The following is a 20,774-nucleotide window of genomic DNA, read 5'->3' as shown; positions in this document are numbered from 1 at the left end:
GGCCTGTAGATAACTCCCATTAGACAATAGACAATAGGTGCAGGAGTAGTCCATTCGGCCCTTCGAGCCAGCACCACCATTCGATGTGATCATGGCTGATCATTCTCAATCAGTACCCCATTCCTGCCTTCTCCCCATACCCATAGGGTCTTTTTACCCTGACAATTTCTCAGTTCTATCCACAATGACTCTACATCTTCTGATTCTATGTCACCCCTCTCAAGGGACTGAATTTCATTCCATACCAACAGAGCCACCCCACCCCCTCTGCCCACCTGTCTGTCTTTTCGATAGGGCGTAGACCCCTGAATATTCAGTTCCCGGCTCTGATCCTCTTGCAGCCATGTCTCTAATTCCCACAACATCATACTTATGAATTTCTAACTGAGCCTCAAGTTCATCCACTTTATTTCTTATACTTCGTGCATTCACATATAACACTTTTAATTCGGTATTCACCTCCCCTCTCACACCGGTTCCTATTTCACTTGACCTTACTGTCTTCCCCATTCTTGAACTTTCCGTCCCATTAATTTGGGTGTCTTTCGTATCTTTTCCTGTACTCTCTTCCCCTTTAACTCCATCCTTATACTCCCAATTTGTCAACCCTCCCCCCCCAGCTATTTAGTTTAAACCCACCCGTGTAGCACTAGCAAACCTGCCTGCCAGAATGTTGGTCCCCCTCCAGTTAAGGTGTAACCCGTCCCTTTTGTACAGGTCACCCCTATCCCAGAAGAGATCCCAGTGGTCTATAAATCTAAATCCCTGCCCCCTGCACCAACTCTGACCTAAGTTGGATAATTGATTATTTTGAGATAATGAAGCCTGGTTTTAGATACTCAAGTAAAGGGAAACATCATCCCCACACCTACCTCGTCCAGCTCCATTATAACATAAACATTTTGATGAGATTATTTCATTCTTCTCAACACTGGAGAACGTAGACTCAATCTTTTTCACCTCCTCTCAGAACAATCCCATTTTACGAATCAACATGATAAACTTTGGCACATTCCATCCATTGTAAGTATATTCTTCCGAAGGCAATAAGATAGCATTAATGAAACGGCTTTGTGTAATTGGAGCAAGGCATCCCTTAATTGCCAACATTGCAATAAAGGCAATTGCTTGCTCCACCTTCATGTTACCCCGCAGTGATTACTTGTGACAGAACTGGAAATGTTTGAATTTGAAAAAACAATTTAAGGCGTTACCTTAAAGGTGCATTGAGGTGCTACCAGTGTTGATTCTAATATGTAGAGACGGAAAATGAGATGCTCGGTCCAAGTGGGATTTGAATGAGAATTGATGTGGCCGGCAATGGTGAGTTCTGAGTCGCCCTTGTGGACTGAATATAGTTGTGCTGCAAAGCAGTTGCCCAGTTTGTGTTTGGTTTTTCTATTGTATACGTTGAGAACATTGAATACAAGATTACATTAGATTCGTACTAGATTAGAAGACTTGCAAGTGAATTACTGTTTATCTGGAAGGACTGTTTAACTTTCTGGGTGGAGTACATGGAGCCAGAATAACTGTGAGAAGGAACTTCTTTAGTCAGAGGGTATTTAATTTGTGGAACTCATTGCCACAGAGGGCTGTGGACGCCAAGACAGTGGATATTTTTAAGGCAGAGATAGACAAGTTCTTGATTAGAACAGGTGTCAAGGATTATGGGGAGAAGGCAGGAAAAATGGGATTAGGTGTCAGAGATCAGCCATGATTGAATGGCGGAGTAGACTCGATGGACCGAATGGCCTAATTCTACTCCTATAACTTGTGAACTTCTCAGATACCCTCCAACTGGGCTGAAACATGGTCCAGTTACAGTGTGACTAACCTTGATTAAGCAGCAGTCAGAACACGATGCCTTAACTACATCGCTTCTCTGGCAGTCAAGAGTTTTTGTAACATGATTAATCTGGTACATGGTGCTTCAGAGTGTGACTGGTTGAATAAATGATCGGTGTAGAGTGGTTTGCCTGGTAAGTTATAAGATTTTAACTTTTTCTAACAGTGTAGGAAAATAACTGCAGATGCTGGTTCAAATCGAAGGTAGTCTGAAGAAGGGTCTCGACCCGAAACGTCACCCATTCCTTCTCTCCTGAGATACTGCCTGACCCGCTGAGTTACTCCAGCATTTTGTGATAACTTTGTCTAATGATCACATGATAATGGGTGCCCTCATTCCGCCTCCTCCCTCAAGGCCCCATCTGCAGTTGCCGGGCAGCCTTGGACCAGGTGACCAGGCACACTGGTATGGACTTAGTCCCTCACAAAGGACTCACAGTCAGGACACCGCCCTTCCGCTCTGGTCTTGCCATTAGCCTACTTTGAAGAGAGTTTGAAATCTGTTGGATTTGTGAAGTGAGGGAGGGCACGGCTTTGTACCACATGTCACCCATTACCCGGTTGTGAATTCTAACTCCCTGCATTGTTTCAAACTCAATGGTTGTACCTCATGGTTCTGCTCCCCCTCCCCCTCCCCCTCCCCCTCCCCCTCCCCCTCCCCCTCCCCCTCCCCCTCCCCCTCTCCCCCTCCCCCTCCCTCTCCCTCTCCCTCTCCCTCTCCCTCTCCCTCTCCCCCTCCCCCTCCCCCTCTCCCCCCGATTTTCTCTCCCCCCGATTTTCTCTCCCCCCGATTTTCTCTCTCCCTCTCTCCCCCTGATTTTCTCTCTCCCCTTGATTTTCTCTCTCCCCCTCTCCCCCTCTCTACCTTTCCCCTTGATTTTCTCTCTTGCCCCTCTCTACCTTTCCCCTTGATTTTCACTCTCCCCCTCTCTACCTTTCTCCTTGATTTTCTCTGTCCCCCTCTCTACTTTTTCCCTTGATTTTCTCTCTCCCCCTCTCTACCTTTCCCCTTGATTTTCTCTCTCCCCCTCTCTACCTTTCCCCTTGATTTTCTCTCTTCCCCCTCTCTACCTTTCCCCTTGATTTTCACTCTCCCCCTCTCTCCCTCTCTACCTTTCTCCTTGATTTTCACTCTCCCCCTCTCTACTTTTTCCCTTTGATTTTCTCTCTCCCCCTCTCTACCTTTCCCCTTGATTTTCTCTCTCCCCTCTACCTTTCCCCTTGATTTTCTCTCTCCCTCTCTCCCCTCTACCTTTCCCCTTGATTTTCTCTCTCCCTCTCCCTAATCACTCCCTTCCTCTCTCCCTCAAAACCTAATCTATCGATCTCCCTCTCTCTCCCCCTATCTCTTTCTATCTCTCTCACTCCATCCCACTATCGCTTTCCTCACCCCCCCCCCCCCCCCCACAAAGGTATGACAGTAAACAGCTGTTAGATTTTATAAGCTAACAAGATCGCACAGGCTTTTATTTGTTCTTCTGGGAATATCTTCTTTGCTGCCACTGTGAGGCTTTAATACTTTCCAGAGATCAGTTTCCCCAAGGAACAATGAATAGAGCAATTTTAATGGTTGAATGTGAACCGGCCATTACTTTAATCACTACAGTAATAATCCGAGAATAAAACGAGCCACAACCGATGACAATTCCCTCACCACGGATTTGTCAGTGGAATCAGAAACAGCTGGATGTTTCCACACCAGCTGTGGACTGTATTGGCTTTCCTCTTCATCTGCTTCTTCTTGGTATTCAACTTTCCCAGTGAATCGCATCAGGCCAAGACCAGGCTGAAGAATCCACCTGGAGGAGCTCTCCATCAGCTGCCTGACCCTTACCTTTGTGTATGAAAGTAAATGTCCTATTGCAAGGAATTGGTAGATACTTCCTGTTCTTCAACATCGTAGTTACATAGAACATAGAACGATGCAGCACAGGAGCAGGCCCTTCGGCCCATAATGTTCATGCCAAATATGATGCAGTTAAACAAATCTCTGCCTGCACATGATCTGTATCCCTATATTCCCTACATGTTCTAGAACTGTACAGCATAGGAACAAGTCCTTTGGCCCATAATGTCGATGCCAAACATGATGCCAAGTCCAATTCTTATCTGTCTGCACATGATCCATATTTCTCTGTTCCCTGCATATCCATGTGCCTATGCAAAAAAAATTTAAATGCCGCTATTGTATCAGCCTCTACCACAGGCCCCGGCAGTGTGTTCCAGTCATGCACCGCTCACCATGTAAATAAACTTACCATCCACACCGCCTTTAAACTTTGTCCCTCTTGCTTTAAAACTATGCCCTCGAGTATTTGAAATTTCCAACTTGTGAAAAAGGTTTTGACTGCCTATGCTATCAATGGCTTTCATAATTTGATATACTGTACTTAATAATAATATAATAATAATATGCCTTTATTGTCATTGTACGAACAGTACAACGAAATTAGAAGTGCTACATCTGAAACAGTGCGACAGTGCAAATCTTCCAAAAACAATCGCACAAACATAGGAACCAACACAATAAGTACCAATATCAATAAAAACCAATAAAAACGAATAAATAATAAATGAGTTTATTACTTCTATCAGGTCTCTCCTCAACATAGAATAGTATAGCACAAGAACAGCCCCTTCGGCCCACAATGTCTCTTCCAAACATGATGCCATGAACAACACTTATCGACCTGCACGTGACTCATAATCACAAGGGTGATAGTTATTGTTATCAGCTGGGACTTGATTTTTCACCATCCTGGTATTTTACCCATGCCTGGTGGACCCTCAGTCGGCGGCAGCCGTCGCCACATGGCTCGCAGGTTTCCTGTGGCACCTGTTTTGACCCCGTCCGTGTGCGAGGTTCCAACTACCGAGCGGCCCCTGTTGTACTTCGTGGTCCGGTACCTGTTGTACCTTTAGTGACTCTGGACGGACCACAAGTACACGTGTATAAAAGGTTACAATGCTGGAGCTCAACTCCAGGCTGTTTATTCCGTGGTCATCTGGATCCAGAGTGACCACCCAATCACACCAACCTCTTATATACGCATTCCTGCACATGCAAACAAAGTAGTCCTTGGGATACACAAAGTAGTCCCAGCAATATCACAACAGCCCCCTTGTCTTATAAAAGAAATATATATATATATATATATATATGTAACAACAAACTCTAAACACAAACGTTTTTTTGAAACACCATAAAACATTAACAAATATCAACGGTAACGTGCAGGTTTCTTACTGGCACGTCCCGAGCGTGTCACATAATCCCCATCATCATTACGGGCCGGTCGTTCCTCCGCTTCACATTGGGTCTCAGCCCTATCGCTGTCTGGGGGGACACAATGGGGACCAACCCCTGGCTTCTAGTGGAAGATCTCTCAACTGCACTCGATTCCTCCTGAACCGATTTCCATTCGGCGTCTCAATAATGTAAGACCTTGACTGGGGTTCGTCGCAGACCGATCTCACTTCTGCTGGAACCCAGACCTGATTCGCTTTATCCAGAACCCAGACCTTCTGTCCAGCGTGCAATGGCAACAAGTCATGTCTCTTGACCGAACTGTCAAACTGTGCCTTCATATTCTGCTTACGCTCCTCAAGTCGCTCAAAGGTCCTCTGCCCTTCGTATGCCTTGTTCATGTCAAGGTTCGTGGGGAGAGGCGTCCGAATCTGTCTTCCAAACATCATCTCCGCCGGTGACGGTAACTTGGAATCAATCGGTGTAGTGCGCAAGTTGAGTAAAGCTGCTGCTACACTCTGTCCCGTTGGCAAGGACTTCTTGATAACAGACTTCACCGTTCGTACCATGCGCTCAACCAGCCCATTTGACTGAGGGTACCTAGGCGAGGACGTTGTATGGGTGATTCCCCATTGCTTGCACATGGACTGGAAAGCTTCACCCACAAATTGTGGACCATTGTCGGAGATGATCTCCGTCGGTGCTCCCAGCAGACCAAACATTGCAGTCACCATATTAGCAACCATGGCACTCGTGGTGCTAGTCAGTCGGTTCACCACCGGAAACTTGGAATGGTAATCCACCATAAGATATTGAACGTTGTCAAGTTCAAACATGTCCATTGCTATTTTGGTCCAAGGTGTGACTGGTATCTCATGTGGCATGAGTGTTTCCCTCATTTGCTCTGGCATGTGCATCTGGCACGGACTACACCTTCGGACAAGGTCATCAATGTGTTGGTTCATGTTGGGCCAATAGACCATTTGTCTCGCTAGAAGTCTCGTCTTCTCAATGCCTTGGTGGCCAAGATGAAGTTGCTGCAAGACATCCTGTCTCATCGACTCAGGAATGACCACTTGCCGTCCTTTGAAAATGACCCCATTTGACATGCCCAACTCATCTCGAAAAGGCCAGTAGGGCCGCAGGTCGGTAGGTATCTCCTGTAGGGTCGCCGGCCATCCGGAATGGACATACTGCATAACCCTATGCAGTATAGGGTCACGACAAGTTTCTGTCTGCAGCTCCACCCTTTTGAGTTTGCCGAAGTGTATCAAGTCGACATCTAGTGCGTCCTCGATGTTGTCGAAGAAGATGCTCTCTACATGTACATCGAGATCTATGCTCTCTGTCTTCTCCGGATTGGGCAGCCTGCTGAGAGTGTCAGCAATGATCATCTCAGCCCCAGGTCTGTGCTCTATGGTGAAGTTGTATCCTTGCACCTTGATGAGCAACCGCTGCAGTCGGGGTGGGGCACTCGTGAGTAGTTTGCCGCAGATAGTGAGAAGAGGCTTGTGATCAGTCAGCACCTTAAAATCCCGCCCAAATAGGTACGTATGAAACCTTGTGATGCCAAAAACCAAGGCAAGGGTCTCGCGTTCCATATTGGAGTAGTTGGACTGGTATGAAGACAGTGCCTTCGAAGCGTACGCAACAGGCCGTCCTTCCTGCGAAAGGCATGCTCCCACTCCTTTCATTGACGCATCTACCTCAAGGGTGACAGGAGCATCAGGGCGATAGTACTGGAGGACAGATTCCTCCTGTATGCAGCTCTTCAGGTTACAAAACGCCGTTTGGTGGTCTTCTTGCCACAAGAATGGGACATCTTTCTTCAGCAAATCCCTCAAAATGGCGACCAGGTCAGCATACTTTGGGATGTATGGCGATAAAAAAATCATCATCCCCAGGAACCGTTGTAAATCTTCCTTATCTTGTGGTGTTAGCATCTTATGAATGTCCTGCACCTTACCAAGATCTGGCCGAATGCCTGTGTCTGAATACATTGTCCCGAAGAAGTTGATGGAATTAGCCTTCACTACGCACTTAGCACTGTTGAAAGCTAGTCCTTCCCGGGACGCTGCCTCTAACAGCTTCCTTAGATTATAATCATGTTCTTGCGCTGTGGATCCCACTATGACAATATCATCCGCAATGCAGACGCATCCAGGAACCTGTTCTATGATCGTGTCCATACGCTGCTGGAATATATCCTGACTCACCGACTTTTTTCGCGACACCGGGTCACAAACTGAGCAAGCAACTCCCCCGGCTTCTGGCGATACCGCATCAACTCCAACCTGTGGACCCTGAAATTTACCTTCGTCCTCAGCTGGTCCTCAAAAAATGCCCATATGCACTCCGGTTTGCTCCGATCCTCCACACTCTGACCTGACGCATTCAAACGACGAAGTCCTTCCACTCCCAAAGCGATTTTTATCTTCGTGGCCTGCTTAGATTCCGATGCGATTTCTAAGTCTTCCAGGCACAGTTGCAACCTCTCCTTGAACAGGGAGAACTCATTGGGGATGTCCAGCACTTGCCAGTTCATTTCAGGTAACCGAGACATGTTATTTGCACTATATGGCGGAAACACGGTAACTTGAACAATTACAAACAAAACCAAAACAACCGTATCACAGGACCCCAACCCTTGCTATCAGCAAATCTATAGAACTATATGCACTCACAGAAATAAACATACATATACCATAGTATCAAATGCAAACAGTAATCTTTCAGTATTACATACAGATAATCACACAAAGCAATGTCCAAATCTTCCCTTCAAGAAGCAGACTGCCCGTGTAGATCAGCGTAGCGTAGGCTCTAGATGGGTGAAGGTCGCTGCTCCACCGCGATGATCTGCCTCGCAACGATGGGCCCGCAACGATGGGCCCACAACGATGGGCTCGCAATGATGGGCCCGCAACGATGGGCTCGCAACGATGGGGTCGCATTGATGGGCTCGCAACGATGGGCTCGCAACGATGGGCTAGCAACGATGGGCCCGCAACGATGGGCTCGCAACGATGGGCTCGCAACGATGGGCTCGCAACGATGGGCTCGCAACGATGGGCCCGCAACGATGGGCCCGCAACGATGCAGCTCCCAGCTGCTGTAACCGCGGTGCGATCGGGCCTCGGCTGCGGTGCGCGTTGGCCCCGCCCACAGGTGCTCCCGGCCGCTGCCGCTCAGTCGACGCGTGCTGCCGCTGCCTCGGGCCCAGGGCCTTCCCGACTCACCGGTCGCCGCGCCTGGGTAAGGATGCAGTGCCTCGTCCTTACCGGTCATCGTGCCTCCGTGGGTGGTCGGTCCCTCCGGTCGCCGAACTCCCCCGTGATGTCGGGTCTCACCGGACTCTGCACTCCCCCGTGATGTCGGGTCTCACCGGTCCCTGTCGGTGACGGTGTCGTCGTCGGTGTGGGCCTTCACACACCTCCCTCAGCAGCTTGCAACGTCCCGTCGGCAGCTCAGCGCTGACTACAGATCAGGTAAGTGCACATACACGGTTGGCCCTGTTGAGAGGCAATCCAGCGTCCCGTACGAGCTGGAAACGACTTTTTATTTCTGTTTCTTCCCCCTAGGGCACTAGTTTAATTATTTACGTAGTATAATTTTCACCAAAAAAAAATCATAATTTTTAAAAAAAATCTTGTTTTTTTACATTTTATTTTTTTAATGACTTGTGAACCTTTTCCGCTTGGGTTTCTCTTTACCTTTCTAGGCAAATCACCAAACCGCTGCCACCATGTTGTACTTCGTGGTCCGGTACCTGTTATACCTTTAGTGACTCTGGACGGACCACAAGTACACATGTATAAAAGGTTACAATGCTGGAGCTCAACTCCAGGCTGTTTATTCCGTGGTCATCTGGATCCAGAGTGACCACCCAATCACACCAACCTCTTATATACGCATTCCTGCACATGCAAACAAAGTAGTCCTTGGGATACACAAAGTAGTCCCAGCAATATCACAACAGCCCCCAGGCTGTGTTATACCCTTTCCTCATCAGCAACACCTCACGGTTAACTTCAGGTCCACCACCAATTTTCCAGCACCCTTGGTCGCGGAGCCTTGCCGGATTATCCAATTTGCTGGACCAGCAGAGGTCCCGTGATAATGATACAACAGTATTCCTCTGACCCACCAATTATACTCGAATAGTGAAAGGCTTGGATAGAGTGGATGTGGAGAGGTTGTTTCCACTAGTGGGAGAGTCGAGGACCAGAGGTCATAGCCTCAGAATTAAAGGACGTTACTTTAAGAAGGAGATGAGGAAGAATTTATTTAGTCACAGAGTGATGAATCTGTGGAATTCATTGCCACCAAAGGCTGTGGAGGCTAAGTCAGAGATGGATAGATTCTCGATTAGTATGGGTGTCAGGGGTTATGGGGAGAAGGCAGGAGAATCGAGTTAGGAGGAAGAGATAGATCAGGCATGATTGAATGGCGGAGTCGACTTGATGGGCCGAATGGGCTAATTCTGCTCCTAACAACTATGACCTTACCCATTCAATGATTTTTAAAGCACCATTGTCAGCTAGAAACTTAAATAAAACAAATATTAAAAGTAAATTAAATGTGCTTACGCTTGACACCACGACAGTCACTTGGACCTTACCTAGAAACCATAGGCAGGGTTAAATGTGACCAAAATAACCTAAGAATGGCACAAAACCGGGGGATCACCACCAACAACTGCAGATGTAAACAAATATCTATTTTCAGAGGGAGGGACACATCCCAAAAGAGTGAACAATGTCCGTGGCCACCCAAAGAATTTCTTGTAATTCTGTCCAGATTAAAGAAGGTGCCGGACCATCAGTTGCTGGCAAATCCGACCTCGTTGTTAGTCTGTCCAGAACTGAATAAATAAAGCACATGTTTGCTCCATTTCAGGCTTGAGAGTTGTTAATTATGTTGCCTGTTCATATTCTCTTTCTCATCTTGGTTATTTTGTAAAATATTTGTCCCAGTCGCCTTATCTTCTCAAGGCCACAAGGCCACTTCGATTTGTACCAGCATCTGCAGTTATTTTCTTACACTTGCAGAGCCATGAAGTTATCTCCAGCTATGCTCTCAGTGATTGTCAATCACATGACTGTTTTCACGATGCTTCTTGTTCTCCTGGTCCCAGCATTTCTCTCTATTTCTGTTCCACTGGCTGTATCCTGCCAAAGCTCATTGAGCTATTTGACATTAAGTCCCTGGCTACATACACCCTCCTTTGATCCATTGAGCGTTTAGTGAATTGTATCACACTGAACCTTAACCCATATTTCATCTCATACTTTGTCGATATCTGAATCCTTGTCATGTTACAACTGCCTACAAAGCATAACCATGCAAATACCATTTTAAACTACTTACGCTACTCTTAAAGCATCCCAAGCTTCTACTCTAATCTGAGAACAACAGTTGACACTAAGCTTTCAAACTAAACTGTATACTTGCACCTCCCCTTTGTTCAAACTTTCAGAAGTAACCAAAAGAAAACAAAGAATAAACATTTAATTTGCACATTGAAAGTTTCTATCACATATCCAAAGAATTAAAGATGATTTGGTTGGAGGGATCCCCCTCACATAACTTATTAAAGAGACACTACCTCTTAAGACACTAGAGACACTACAAATATTTCACATAGAGGAGCAGAATCATTCAATGACATCCTATTCCATCTGGACTACAGGATTAATTCAACTGATCTGCGAAACATGTAACAGTCTTTGCACTCCATGCTTTTTCACTTATTTTCTTACAAATCAAAATTAACTTGCAAGCTGCCACGCCTTATGCTATATGCTGAATCTCAATATAATAAACTACATCTCACGTTACAAACTAAGTATTGAATTAGTATCAGTTGGTTAATTAATCTCAGTAATTTAATCCCTTTCAGAAGCAATTTTTGTTGCAGTAACTTCCTTGAATAGAAGGTCTATGTTCACAACTATTTCATCATCTTCAGAAGTTTTGGCAAAACTTTACTACTCAATATAATATTTCAGTAATAGTTTTACAACATTAATCAAACATTCTGACAGTGTCCAAGGTACTAGCAAAGTCCTGTTAGATTAATGAAAGGGTCCAGAGGAGGTTTACAAGAATGATGTGGAGGAAAGGACTGCAGATGCTGGTTTAAATCAAAGGTAGATACAAAATGCTGGAGTAACTCCGCAGGGCAGGCAGCATTTCTGGAGGGAAGGAATGGGTGACGTTTCGGTTCAAAACCCTTCTTCGGACCTTTATGAGAATGATGCATGGAATGATTGGGTTAATATATGATGAGCATTTGACGGCACTGGGCCTTTACTCGCTGGAGTTTTGAAGGATGAGGGGGTACCTCATGGAAACTCATCGAACAGAGAAAGGCCTGGATAGAGTGGATGTGGAGAGGACGTTTCCACTAGTGGGAGAGTCTAGGACCAGAGGCCATAGCTTCAGAATATCAAGGACATACATTTTGAAAGGAGTTGAGGAAGAATTTCTTTAGTCAGAGGGTGATGAATCTGTGAACTCCATTGCCACAGAAGGCTGTGGGGGCCAAATCAATGGATATTTTTAAGATGGCGAGTGTTAGACCCTTGATTAGTACGTGTGTCAAGAGTTGTGGGGAGAAAGCAGGTGTGGGGTTGAAAGGGAAAGATAGATCAGGCATGATTGAATGGCAGGGTAGAGTTGATGGGCCGAATGGCCTAATTCTGGTCCTATAACTTATGAACATGAAAGACTTGAAAATATCCCAGAAACATCACACTATTGTCCTGTTTATTTATTTGGAAGTTTCAAAACTAAATATTTTTGGACTAACAGATTTTGTCAAAGTTCAATATTCTTCCCCAAATAAACTGTTAATCATACACAACAAATTCACAGGAAGCACTTTTTCTCTCAATTGAGATTTGATCATTCCAATTTGTATTGGATAATACAATGAATGTGAATGTGTTGTGTATAAGCCATTGGGAGGCAAGGATTTATGCCCGGATTGCCATTGCCCTGTACCATTTGATGGTTGCAAATAAATTATTGGATTCCCCAAACTGGATCTCTTGCTATACCTGTAACATCAGTGTACAAGATGTTTGGAGGCTGCATTTGGAGTATTGTCTTCAGTTGCTTGCTATAGAAAAGAGCCCATTAAGTTGGAAAGGGTGCAGAGAGGATTTATGAAGATGTTGCCAGGACTCAAAGCTCTCTGAGCTTGAGGAAGAGGTTGGCAGGCTAAGACATTATTCTTACGATTGCAGGAGGCTTGGGGATGATCTTATAGAGGTGTATAAAATCAAGAGGTGAATGATAGGGTTAATGGACAGAGTCTTTCTTCCAGGGCAGGGGAATCAAGAACTAGAGAGCATAGGTTTAAGGTGAGGGGGAAAAAATTGATAGTAACATGAGGGGCAACTTTTTCACGAAGAAGGCGGTGGGTATATGGAACAAGCTGCCAGAGGAGGCAGATTAGACAGGTACTATAACTGCAGTTAAAAAATACCTAAAATATGTACATGGATAGAAAAATGTTTGGAGGGATCTGGGCCAAACATGGGCAACTGGGACTAGTGTAGACTCGCCCATGCCATCTTGGTTGGCATGGGCAAGTTGGGCCGAAGGACCTGTTTTTGTGCTGTGTGACTCTCTGCCTCATTAAGCTAGAAAGATGAGTTGTGAAATGAGTTGGGAACTCCAACGTTCAGGGACATATCAAGATTCCAGCATATGCAGTTTCTTTGCCTGCAGTGCAAAAAGTATGTTGGTTTTCATTGCAGGACGTTTTGAGCACAGAAAGACAGATATCTTGCAGAAACAAAGAACTGCAGACGCATAAAAGGAAACAAAGTGCTGTAGTAACTCAAGCATCTCTGGCGAACATCTCTAGTGACTAGGCATCTCTAGTCAGCATCTCTGGCGAACATGGCTAGGTGACGTTTCGGATCGAGGCCCTTCAGATTGAAGGGAAGAGGTAGGACAAAGCTCGGCAGGTAATAGGTTAACACAGGTGAGGGGGGGTGGCGGAGGTTCTTGGCAGGCAGATGGTTGGAACAAAGATCAGAGAGAAGAACAGTAGGTGTGAGACAGGTATGAAGCGTTGCAGATTGTGAAGCCAAAAGGAGAAAAGTGGCGGGAGGGGGGGATGGAGGGGAATCTAGGTAGGGAACGGGGAAGGACGGTGGGGGGGGGGGAGGTATTATAAAGCAAGATAAATATCTTGCTTCAATTATATAGATACCGATACCTGGAATGGTGGGGCTGTTATAGGAGAATGGGAACCATTTGGAAAAAGGAGCTTAAAACTCGGCAGGTGGTAATAATGTCCAAGGTTGATGTTTCTTTTCCCACTCGATCAAACATATCAGGAAGGCAGTCCGTGAAAGCACTGGGCCTTATGGCCATGCCTTCCTTTGTGGTTGCCAATCACTGCTCCCTCTCCTCTTTATTTGTGAGGGCACAGTCACTGGCACAGTCACAGTCACAGTCATAGACTGCTTCATGTTACTCCCTCGAGACTATTCTTTCATAATCTAACATTTGTATTTTTCAACTCAATACCTTGCTTGAAACGTGTTCTTGTTTTACTTAGTTTTCCCCACAAACTCCTTGACCTTCCGTGGTTTCCCTCCCAGTCTTTGCATTTTTTTATTGAGTTCTAGAGTCAGAAACAGTCCAAGTTTGTGCTGATCAGTTACACTAATTCTACATTTTAAAAGTTTTGATTTTCCCACATTCCCATCAACTCCCTCAACCCTTCCCCACATTCTACCACTCAGCTACTCATCTATATACTAAAACTCTCATTTGTTCGTTTGTTTGTTCTTGAACTACAGCCAAAACGGTACACGATAGCGCGCCAATTTTAGGCCCAACTTACTCACCGTTGTCCCTGTGGTGCTAGTGGAAGATGTTTCATTGAAATTGGTGTTGTATTTTTAAAGTTATTCACATTTTAAAGCTTAAATCTATCTCCTAGGGAGGGAGGGGGGGGGGGGGGGGGGTGGAAGGAGGGAGAGGGAGGGGGGAGAAGGGGTGTTGAGGGGATGGAGTGGGGGGAGGGAGGGGAGGGGGGAAGGGGGAGGGACGGGGAGGGAGGGAGGAGAGGGTGCTTTACTGTGTTCTCTATTACTCAAACATTGAATGAGCCAAACCCATTATTCTTTATAATTGAACAGATCAATAAACAAAACCATGCTGCTGTTGCAAACCTGAACTGAAAACAGAAAATGTTCAAAATGCTAAGCAGACCAGGCAGCATCTGTGGAGAGAGAACAAGAACATTTCAGAGGAATAATATTTTTTATCAGAACTGGGGGAAGTTAGAAAACGAATATATTTTTAAGTTGGGGAGGGGTGGAGAGAGCAAAGAGTAGAGTGAATACCAAGGGAATCATCTTTTTATGACACGATACGATACAATAGAACTTGATTTATCCCAGGGGGGAAATAATCTAAATTGATCTGCCAAGTCATAATAAACAAAATCAATGAAACAGGAAATTAAAGTGATGAGTGGAAAGGTTTGGGGATGTGCAAAGATTGGGGGTGGGGAGAGATAGTCTCAGTCCACCCCACGACAAAAGGGGGAGGAGTTGTTAAGTGTGATAGCCACAGGGAAGGAGGATCTCCTGTGGCGTTCTGTCCTGCATCTTGGTGGAACCAGTCTGTTGCTCCACAGTGGTTGACTAGTGTGTCATGGAGAGTGTGGGCTGTATTGTCCAGGATGCTCCACAGTTTGAGGAGCATCCTCCCCTCCAAGACCACCTCTCGTTAATCCAACTCCACCACCAGGACGGAGCAAGCCTTCCTGATGAGTTTGTTAATTCTCCTGAAGTTTTGGTCACCCTCCTGAAGTCAAATACAACTCGCTCCACAGTAAGGGGCTTGAACAACAGTCCATCACCATACAAGCGCTGGTTAATGTTCCACATGACCTGAAAGGAGAAGAACCTAAATCACAGTTCAAGTCAAAACAGTGTTGAGGTCAGCAGGGCAACTGCACGTGCAAGTCACAATGAAGTCCATCACCACAAATACCACAGTGAATATAGCTCAATGTTGACTGCGTCTCCACATTGTGCAGAGAGAGCTGTGCTGCCATGGACACTGAGCTGTGGAAAGGACCTGGTGATCACTATCTACTCCAATTTTAATTTCTTCCCAAATCATCTTCTTGGAACCGTTTTATACATTTGACACCAGCAACATACAACAGAGATAGAAACAGGAAATGCTGGAAAAGATGTTTTCCTTTTATCAGGTGGGAACTCAAACTTATTTTATGTAGCAGAGACAGGAGTGGGACTGAGAGAACAACGAGAGGGTATATGAAAGGTTGAAGACATCGAAGGACTGAATGGTACAAGGGGTAGAGGTGCTGGATACGAGTGGGTGGGGAATGTTCTTGGCTCATGTGCCTGGAGGAGGAGTAAAAGGGAGACAAATAAGGACCAAAAAACATTAGTTCTGGGATTAAGAGTTATAAAACGTGGCTGTGGCTGGGAATTTAAATGAGAACATAAGAAACAGGAGCAGGCCGAAGCATGGTGACTTCATAGTTTGGATCCAGAGCTGGCTTACCCAAAATAAGACAGAGGGGCGTGGTGGAAGGGTGTTGTACTGGCTGGAGGTCTGTGACCAGTGAAGTTCCGCAGGGATCAGTGCAGGGACCTCTGTTGATTGTACTATACATTAATGACGGACATTAATATAGTTAGTAAGTTTGCAGATGACACTAAAATTACGGATTTGTGCAGTGAGGATGGCTGACAAAGAATAAAGTAGATAGGCAGAGAAATGGCAGATGCAGCTATATCCGAGTAAGTGTGGGGTATTGCACTTTGGGAGGTCAAAAGTAAGGGGAAGGTATATAGGTAATGGCAGGAGCCTTAAGAGCATTGATGTACAGAGAGCTCTCAGGGTCCAAGTCCACAGCTCCCTGAGAGTGGTAACACAAGAAGATAGAGTGATAAAGATATGCCCTTTGAGCTTGCTCTAACATTCAGAGATAATGGCTTTGCACTTAGCCTCAGCACCAGTTTCCCACACACTCCATAATTAATAATTGTCATTCAAATATCTCTCCCTCCACTTTGATTGTACTCAATGAGTCTCCCTGCGCAGTCTCTGACGCAGAGAGTTCCAATCGTTTCACAATCCTCTGGAAAAATAATTTCTTCTCATTGCCATTTGAAAGCTCTTGCTATGAAACTATGTGCCCAATTCTTCTTTGCCCCCACTGAGGGAAACACCGTCTCAGTAGCCTCTCTGTCAGTGTACCTCCGAAACTCACACACTTCAGTGTGATCACCTCCACTTCTCAAATCCAATTAGTCCTGGACAAGGTTGAGTTACATGTTAAACCGCTTCATCACAAGACCCAACGTAGTGAACCTTCTCTACACTGTCTCCAGTGGAAGTGTAACCTTCTTCAGGTATAGAAACCAAAGCTATATGCAGTATTCAGCTGGGTTCTTGTCAGTGCCTATAAAGTTAGATTAAAGCTCCCCAAGTATTCTCCACGCCCTTTTGCAAATAGAATCATCGACCTTCCTAATTTCTTGCTGATTCATTCTGCTGTGTTGGTATTTTCCATGTACTGAGAGCCTGATATTAGTTCAAAAATGTATGCAGTCTTTCAGTTACCGTCTCTCTGGCAATGCTATTGTGCTATTTGTGATGATGAAGCTTGTTGTGAACAGAGCGGCAGAACACAAACCATGTGCAGTTCCCCTTGCTGACCTCAGCCCTCTTTTCGCTTGAACTGTGACTTGTGCTTGTTTCTTTTTCTTTCAGGTCAACAACCAGCCAGCCAGCCAGATCAAACAGTTGACGACTCTTCATTTAAAGTGGCTCGTTCTGACACAACTGCAGAGGTAGGTTTCCTGAATTCAAGAGCAGTACGTACCTTATTGGAAGATGAGATGCTGCCTCTCGAGCTTACATTGAGCCTCGTTGGAAAAGAATCACAGGGAGGTCATTGTGGGAGTGGGGTGGGGAATGAAAGTGACAGAAAATTGGAAGCTCTGGATTAATTTTGCAGAAATGAATGGAAATGTTCTGTAAAACTACACGCAATCTAGGTTTGATTCTCCAACACAGGTCAAACTACATTTTGATGATTAGCAAAGCCTTTATTATGTGTAGTCAGCATTCTTGTACAACGTACCTGTATGTGATCAGTCTGATACACAGATGTTTATAATGTAACTAGTGTGGCACACAATGCATTTCCATCATGATTAGTGTGACACAAGATGCCATTAGAATGAACCAGAATAGTTTTAGTTTTTAGTTTTAGAGACACAGCGCAGAAACAGGCCCTTTGGCCCACCGAGTCTGCGCCGACCAGCGATCCCCGCACACTAACACTGCTACACACACTAGAGACAAGTTGCATTTTTTCACAAGCCAATTAACCTACAAACCTGTACGTCTTTGGAGTGGGGAAGGAAACCGAAGATCCCGGAGAAGCCCACGCAGGTCACGGGGAGAACGTGCAAACTCCGTACAGACAGCACCCGTGGTCAGGATCGAACCCGGGTCTCTGGTGCTGTATGGCAGCAAATCTACCACTGCGCCACCGTGCCGCTCTTAATAATATACAGTGTGTTTTTAATTAGACTGGTAGTTTAAATAGTTATAGTCATATAACAGGGCAAAAGGCCCTTCAGCCCACCATATCCACATTATCACTTGTACTAATCTTGTTTGCGAGCACTTGCCTATGCTATTTGATGCCAGGAGCTGATCTAAGTACCTGTTAAATGTTGTGAGAGTACCTGCCTCCACCACCCCTCAGGCATTGTGTTTCAGATTTCAATCACCATCCAGCTGAAAAAAAGTCTCCTTAAATCCCCATAACTCGCCTAGCTATTTAAACCCATGCCATCGGGCCCTTGACACGTTTGTTAATAAGACAAGTTTCTCACCCACCATTCAATCTGGCTCTTGTTATTTTGTTTACCTCCGCGGTGTTCTCCATTTCAAGGAAAACAAGCCCAGCTTCTCCACATATCCGAAACATACCATCCCAGACTACATCCTGGTCTATCTTTTCTGCACCCTTCCAAAGCAACCTGGTAGAGAAGGTAGTTAAGAAGGCTTACAGGATTCTTGCCTTCATTAGCTGGAGTATTTTACACAACGAGCTGGGAGATTTTACCACGATTTTATAGTGTGGGGCCCAGAACAGGATACAATACTCCAGCTATGGCCTGATCAATATTTTTTCAAGTTCTACCATAACTTCCATGTGCCTGTTTACCACACCCTAGCTGATGAAGGCAAATATTTTGTATGCCTTCTCACCAATCCTAACCTGGTGCTGTGCTGTTGTCTTCAGGGATCCTTGGGCACGTACATCTAGGTTCCGTACATTTGGCACGTCACCGGTGGTCCTTGGTCATGTACACCCTACCATACATTGTACACATCGGGCCATGTTGTACATCCCAAAATGTAATGCTGCACTTTTTTTTTTATCATGATTGCATTCTAGATGCCATTTCCATGCACATCTTTCCAACTCAATATCATTCTGCAGCTCAAGACTACTCTTCTCACTATCAACAACACCAGCAATATTTGGGCCAACTCTCAACTAAAGGGCCTGTCCCAGTTACGCGATTTTTAAGGCGATTGCCGGCGACTGTCAAAGTCGTAGCAGATCGCCGAAATGTTCTTTTACCCTACGACAATGACCACGACAATGCCGAGTCAGGTCGATACAAGTTACTTTTTTTGTGAAACTAGCACCTGGCTAAGAGATTACACCGTCTTCGGAAACATCGCAAAATTCCCACGCTTACCTGACCGTCAAACTGTCGCCTCCAATCTACCTGTCAAATGTCCTGATGGTAAATAAATTGGTCAAACAAAACTATCTTCTGGTATCTTCAAATACCTTTTCTTAATTTAATATTACGTGCTTCTAAATGCATCTGCGACCATCTAGCAAACCTGGGGACAGCATGCGACAACGCCTGCAATAAGCTACGATACCTGGCGACAAGCCAGCTGTCGCCGAGAATTTTTTTCCGCGACGCGCCGAGATCCGCTACGATTCATTGAAGACTCCTCACGATCATGTCTGCGACACCCCGGTAAACGTTCGGCGACAGCCTAGTCACCAGCAGTCGCCTTAAAATCGCCTAAGTGGGACAGGCAACTTTATTATTACGTCCTATGTTCGTTCAGATCATGAATGCACATAACATCAGTCAGATCCCAGCTCTGGTGCCTGTTGTACACTACTGGTCACAGGCCTCCAATTGTAAATGCAACCCTCCACCATCGCCACCTACCTCCGACCACAAGCCAGTTTTCCATCCAATTTACCACTTTTTAGACTTGTCTCCCATGTGGGACTTTGTTAAAAGGGTTAGTGGGCACCATGTTTGCCTGCCTTTTTGCTGGTTATGTTTAAAAGTCTTTGTTCCAAACATATCCTGGCATCATTCCCCAACTCTCTCCCAGCTACATCAACGACTGCATCAGGGCTGCCTCCTGCATCCCTGCACCCCTGCAGAAATTGTTGATTTCATCAACTTAGCTACTAACTTCCACTCTTCCTTATTCACTTGAACTTCATGGCTAAAGGGGTCAGGAGGTATGGAGAGAAGGCAGGTACGGGATACTGAGTTGGATGATCAGCCATGATCATATTGAATGGCGGTGCAGGCTCGAAGGGCCGAATGGCCTACTCCTGCACCTATTTTCTATGTTTCTATGTTTCATCTCTGAAGCCTCTCACCCTTTTATTAATCAGCCTATCTCCATTGGAGACAAATTATGGACGGACATCTTCAACAGCCCCACTGAATTCCACACTTGCCCTGATTCTCCCACCATCCCTTACTCTCAATTTCTCCACCTCCTAAGATGAGGCTCTCTAAGACATCCAAGATGTTTCCTTTCTTCAGTAAACATGGATTCCCACCTGCCATTGCAGACGGATCCCTCACCTGTGTCATGAAGATTTGCTTCCACTCTCCAACCCCTCTAACAGGACAAGGATAGAATTCCCGTGGTCAACTTTCACCCCACCAGCCTCCGCATCCGACACATCATTCCCTGACATTTCCGCCATCATCAACGTGATCCCAACACCACTTACATATTCCTATCCCCATCCTGTTCCACTTTCTGTAGGAATCATTCCCTCCATGGCTCACTCATCCCTTCCCACCCAACCTGGCCCTCCCCAGCAACTTTCCCCTGCAGCCACAGGAGATATCTCTTTTCCCGAAACCTCTTTTCTCACTTCCATCAGCTCTAATTTCATGTAACCCTTGCATTCCCTCTCTCTCTGTCCCCCTCCCCCCCCCCACACCCTGCTGGTTTCCCTTCATGATCACCTCTTTCACAGCCTACAATGGAACATTGTGGGCTCCACCTTTCCTTCGTCATCGGTGCCAGCTCTGATTTGTTCTGTACATTTTCATACTTTTAGTTTCCCCCTCCCACTTCTGTGAAGTAGTGTTCGACCCGAAACACCACCTATTCCTTTTCTCCAGGGATTCTCCTGACCCGCTGTGTTGCTCCAGTAGTTTGTGCCCACCTTACCTTTCCAGCTTTCTCCCCCCCGTGACGATCTGTCTGTGGAAGGGTCCTGAATACAAATATTATCTATTCATGTCCTCCACGGATGCTTCCTGACCCACTGAGTTCTTCAAGCACTTGGTGT

This window comes from Rhinoraja longicauda, chromosome 13 (assembly GCF_053455715.1).
Source record: "Rhinoraja longicauda isolate Sanriku21f chromosome 13, sRhiLon1.1, whole genome shotgun sequence".
NCBI classification, from domain to species: domain Eukaryota; kingdom Metazoa; phylum Chordata; class Chondrichthyes; order Rajiformes; family Arhynchobatidae; genus Rhinoraja; species Rhinoraja longicauda.
This window is presented reverse-complemented; position numbering follows the sequence as displayed.